Source organism: Sceloporus undulatus, chromosome 6 (genome assembly GCF_019175285.1).
Source record: "Sceloporus undulatus isolate JIND9_A2432 ecotype Alabama chromosome 6, SceUnd_v1.1, whole genome shotgun sequence".
In the NCBI taxonomy this organism is placed as follows: domain Eukaryota; kingdom Metazoa; phylum Chordata; class Lepidosauria; order Squamata; family Phrynosomatidae; genus Sceloporus; species Sceloporus undulatus.
In genome coordinates, this window is record NC_056527.1 from 101,125,550 (window position 1) to 101,131,324 (window position 5,775).

General features: G+C 36.6%; 1 protein-coding gene across 2 annotated transcripts in view; it reads left to right on the plus strand.

The window, feature by feature from the left end:
- Nucleotides 1–5,775, plus strand: part of LOC121935751 (zinc finger and SCAN domain-containing protein 23-like) — a 482,958-nt gene that overhangs the window by 128,958 nt on the left and 348,225 nt on the right. The window lies entirely within an intron of this gene.

The window sequence follows — 5,775 nt, forward strand, 5'->3', positions numbered from 1 at the left end:
AACAGTTAAAAATTTCATGGTCTTTTTCCATAAATCTTTTCCAGCTGGTTTTGAAGGGTATCCAATTTTTCCTCTATATTCTTAGATTACATTTGCCCAGATAATCTACCCATTCCTTCATCCATCCATCACTCAAATGTACTTTAAGAATGTTTCATTATTTGGTTTACTCACTTCTAGGTTCCTGTGTCTTCAAAACTGGGCCGAAGCAATCTGTAGCTCTGCAGGTAGAACGATGTGCTTTGATGTTTTCAAGAGGTGCTAAACATACTGGAAGCAATTGTAAGCAATGGCATCATGGTTTCTAGGGATTAACTCCCTAAATGTTCTTGACAACTCTGAAGTAAAACCCCAGAGGCAAGACATTGCCATGCTTGCAAACTTTTCTTAGAACATTTTCTCTCTTTTAGAAGACTCTGCTTCTTGCACACCAATTATTTATGTAGATATGTTATACTATAAACTTGGGGAAGACAACTAAAGGAACCATTAAACTGTTTGAATTAGAAAGGATGCTTGTCACAGGTTTAGCAAGCATTATGTAATGATGCATTCAGTGGGGTTCCATTGAGGTCCAATGAGCTAACAGCAGCATAAAATTACATATAAATACTACAGACACTCTTGTTCTGGATTTGTGTTTGATGCACCCCAAACCTCCCCAATAAGCTACTGGAGTAAAAGCTTGGTGATGAATGCAGTGTTTCATAACAAAGAAAACTCATTACTCTGTTCTTCACAGAGGGTCCAACCCCACAAAAATGTGCACCTGTTTCCAGGGATATATGTACATTTCTCTTTCTAATTACTCAAAATCCCAGAAGTAGGAAATCTGTAACAATGGTTATATTACACATCACTTCATAAGTATCCTTCTCTCAGGCATGGGATAGATTTTTCTATGTATCACATTCCTGATATAACACAGGTTGTTCATCTTTAGTATCCCAGAATCCCTAACCCCCAGCATGGGAAAATGCAAAATACAAGTCTAATTGAAATTATGTCTTGCCAAAATGTTTAATATGTATTTTAAGGTGCTTTCTTGCTTCCAAAAGTAGCACCCAGAGAAGTATCAAGTCCTAAATTTTATTATTATTATTATTATTATTATTATTATTATTATTATTATTATTATTATTGACTACCCTGTCTTGTCCATTTTAATAATTTTAATTTGTATTGTTTTATTGTTTATTGTTTTGATTTATCGGTTATGGTGGGTGGATGGGTTTATGGGGTATTGTATTTTACTGGATTTTAATGCTTTTTAATACTGTTGTAAGCCACCTTGATCTCATTAGAGAAGCAGGGTATAAATAATTATTTTGAGTCACTTTTTATCATTCCAAGTGTTGGTCTATAAAGAATATCTACATACAGTGGAATCAGCAGATACTGTATGTTTAGCACAGCTTTGAAACTGTAGGGTCTGATCCAAGGCAAGAAGGATATAGGACACAGCTCTGTTCTCAAAATATGTTCAGAATCTTATAGTTCATGAACAGCAGACAACATTTATGTGTCAAATCACTGAAACACTCCTCTATGAGCCTGCCAGACGTTTGAGCTCCTGAAAGGAGCCCTGTTGCATGCCCCAACACCTTGTGACGTTAGGTTGGTATGTAAACATGAAATTGCTGTTTGAACTGTTTCAGAACTAGACTCTAGGATTGTTTTTAGACTTTTAGGAGTTTTTAAATAATATTTTGATACTTTTTAAAAATGCTTTTATCTTTGTATTGTTTTACTTTGGGGTTTTTTGTTCATTGCCTCAGGAACCTTTGTGGGCTAGGATGAGATACAGAAAATATTTTCTTTTATTAATATTACTTCATTCCTTCCAGAACAGGAAAGAAGACAAAACACAAAGTAAAGCAAACAAAACATACAGTTTTAACTTTGTATGAAACTCTGTATACCACTGAAACAGTTTTCCAAAAGACCTTGTCTCACCAACTTTATATAACAAACACTTGCGAATCAATTGCCTACTCTGTCAAAAATCAATTTCCTACTCTGTCATTGTTTCCTGTTTTTATTTTGTTTTGTTTCTTTGCAACTGCTATCTTCAACACCTTTCTGTAAAACTATTTCAGATTAAATATAGTCTAAAATAGTTACCATCTTATGCTTTGTCAATTTAGAACAGTGGTTCCCAAACGTTGGTCTGCCAGACGTTTTGGATATCGGATCCTATAATTTCTAAATGTTGGCCAAGCTGGCTGAGGCTTCTGAGAGATGAAGTCCAAAACATCCAGAGGACCAAATTTTGTGAATCACTGATTTAGAATATAAAATATTTACATTCCTACTTATTTCCTCTTAACAAGTTGCCCCTGCTATTCAATTCTGACCTCATGATAATTATATAGCATTTTGGGGAAAAGATGCAACTCAGTAATCCAGCACTGGAAGTCAAAATGGAGAAGATCTCCACAGCTACCATGGATTTCCCTTTAGTGCTCAGGTAAGTTGGAACAAATGTTACCCAAACACTACAAAACAGTACCATGCTGTATGTGATGAATTTAGCTTCATTAAATGTGCTGGGCAATTTCCTTGCAAAGAAAGCCACAATAAGTGACTACATCCAGGAGTCCCATGTACCCCAGCACACGGTAAAATATAGTAACGGACCCTTCATCACATTCTACCACAACTTCTTCAGCTAGAGAGTTGATGTCTAAATGCATGGATGGAGTAGTAGTACCTAGCCACAGAATACAAATCGCTGTTTGAATAAGAGGACAGGAAATAAAAAGCAGGTGGCTCAGTCTTTTCCCCATCCATTTCCTCATTCTACCTCCTGGCTTATTAGCCATGAAAGCTAAAACCACTGTAGTAGTCTTGGCAAACAAAAACGAAACAGCCACTGAGAAAATTATGCCAAAAGTTGTCTGACATAGATAGCAGGTCACTGGGTGTGGATGGCCTATGAGTAGCAAACAGGAGAGAAAACAGAACAAGAGGGAAACAAGTAAGGAGTAGGTGAGATCCCGATTGTTGGCAATGGGGGTGTCCTAAAGTTTAACAAAGATTCCAAGCAACATAGATGTACATCGCTGTGTAAATTTACAGTGCTTCATAAATAAAGGTTAATAATAATAATATAATAATAATAGATGTGATCACAGAAAAAAAACAATATCAAGAAAGCTAAAGTGATTCCTAGAGGTTCATCATAAGACAGGAAGTTCAGAATGTTAGGAAGGATTTTTGCCCGTTTAGATATTGGTGTCCTGGACACATGAAACAGTTGTCTATACTGTATCTGAAAAAGAGGAAAAGATTAAATTGTATCATAAGTAATATACAGTAATTATTCAAAGACACAACCATGTCTTTGAATAATCGGTTAGGCAAAGGAGAGTAGATAACCATACGGTTACTTGGCTTTATGTAACAGCCTTCCTCCTGCCTTTGTTCCCCAACGACCATAATTAAAACTGAACTTGTCACCACATCTCCATACCCAAACGGTTTTGAATTTGAATTGACATTCTCACACACAACCTCTTTATACAGGTCTGTCTTCGGATTCTCCACTCCAAACATGCATCTGAGGAAGTAGGCTCAAGTCTATGAAAGCTCATGCTACAAACTTCTTTCTTTCAGTTAGTCTCAAAAATGCTACAAGATTCCTTTGCATACTGATTTTCCAGACTAACACAGCTGTAACTGTTCAATGAGCCGTGAGTACGTGCCCCACTGTTTGAATTTCGCCTTATGTGGGGGATACAGAAGGATCCCCCCAAATAAGGGAATGGCCCACTGTACTTTTGGCACTGATGGAAGTCTATCAGCAAATTTTGGAGGGGGAAATCCCCTTCCTGTGAACCTTCAATATATATTGTGTAGGTTTGAAAAACCCATCAGGTCTAAGTATGGGGTGATGTTGATACATTGGGGAGGGAAAGACAAACAGTGCCCTGTTATGGGTACACAGGAATGCCATGGTAGGGTTGTAAACATCTCTGTGATCCAATGGCAGGTCTCTTCCATCAGTGCAAGGACCAACTGGAAGCTGGCCATGGAGTGACACACAGAAATCACTCCCATACTTCCGACATATAAACAAAAAACAAACAAGCTTCATTTATATACCGCTTCATACCGCCTAAGCAATGTCTAAGCGGTTTACAACTGTAAGCTAATTTGCCCCCAACAATCTGGGTACTCATTTTAGCGACCTCGGAAGGATGAAAGCCTGAGTCTAGCTTGAGCCCTTTTGCTGGTCTTGAACTTGCAACCTTATGGTTTTGAGTAAATGGCTGCAGTACAGGCATTTAACCACTGCACCACCAGGTCTCCTATATCTTCAGTCACTTATGTCTCGTGGATATGTTTCCCCATTAAATATCCATCCCTACACATAAACTTCATCTAACTCTTGGATGCTTCACATATTCACAGCAGCTATTAACCACACAACCTCTTGCTGCAGTTCACAAAAGAATAGTAAGATTTTCCTATGGGATATCATGAGAATTATTTTGTTAAAGTACAACTGAATACAAATGAACTCTTTAGGGCAGGACAACCCATTTTTTAATTCTTTTCAGAACCTTTTACTTTTTCACAGTTCCATCATAAATGAACACAACTTTTCCAGGACCCATTTCAATGCTTTTGAAAAATGAATTTAAGGCTGCCTTCCTGTCCAGCAAAAAGGGAAATAAAAAAATAGAAAAGAATGTGTAATGTCCAACTAGAGGTGCAGAAAACACTTCCATAACAGGAATGTACGTTTTCAATTTTTCTCATCAACAAGAAGAAAGGTGCCCTAACACCCCGTCCAAAAATAGTCAATTGGCACAAGATGTTTCATACTTCAAGACTTTGGGATGAATATTTTGCAAAGAGGGTTTTTTTAACACACACACACACACACAATGCAGATCCCCTATTCACCCAGTGTTTATGTTGCTAAGTTTAAGGACTGAACAGGGTGTCAGATGCTACACCATTCACATGAACTTTCTCTGCTTTCTAAATTAATATAGGCTGTTGAGAAAGACCCATAGGCACGACCTTTAACCAGGCTGTATACATACTGTGATCCTGTCCAAGTAAAGAATTCAACACTTAGCCACTTGGAAAAAAATAATTTTTAATTCCATTTTCTGTTTTAAAAAGTTTCTAGCCCACAGTACTGCAAAGGTTATCTTAGAGCCATACAGACTACTGTACTTCCCAACGCATACTAGGCAGGAAAGAGAGGAGATAGGAAAGGCCTTTGGTTCTTATTAAAAGAATGAGTAAAAGAGGGAGAAAAAATTATGCAAAATCAGTTATTATGTTCAGGGTTGGGGGGGGGAAACAATTTTAAAGCTGTTTTTTGCATTAATGTGCCCCAGAAGACCCTGTGAGAGGTTCACTTTAGGGTTGTTATAAGTCAGAAATGACCTGAAGACACACAACAATATAGGTCTAAATCAGAAAATTAAGTAGCAAAATGTAGTTCAGAATTATGGCCACTAGCTTAAATAATAATTGTTTGTTAAAAATGCTCTTTTAAAGCAAATTGTTTTGGATGAACTTATTATGTTAATTGAAGGATTTGCTTCTGACTGGTGTCTCATGCACTATAAAAAATGATTAAAAAGAAACACTGGTTTCTGATTTAACAATAAACAACTGCCAATAAACTGCTAAAGTGAAAATGTTTAAATTAAAAGTCATTGTTTTTCCAGTAAGAGTTGGAAAATAGTAATCTTTTTCCAATTTTTTAAAAATGAATAATTAATTTAAAACATAATCAATTTTTTTTTA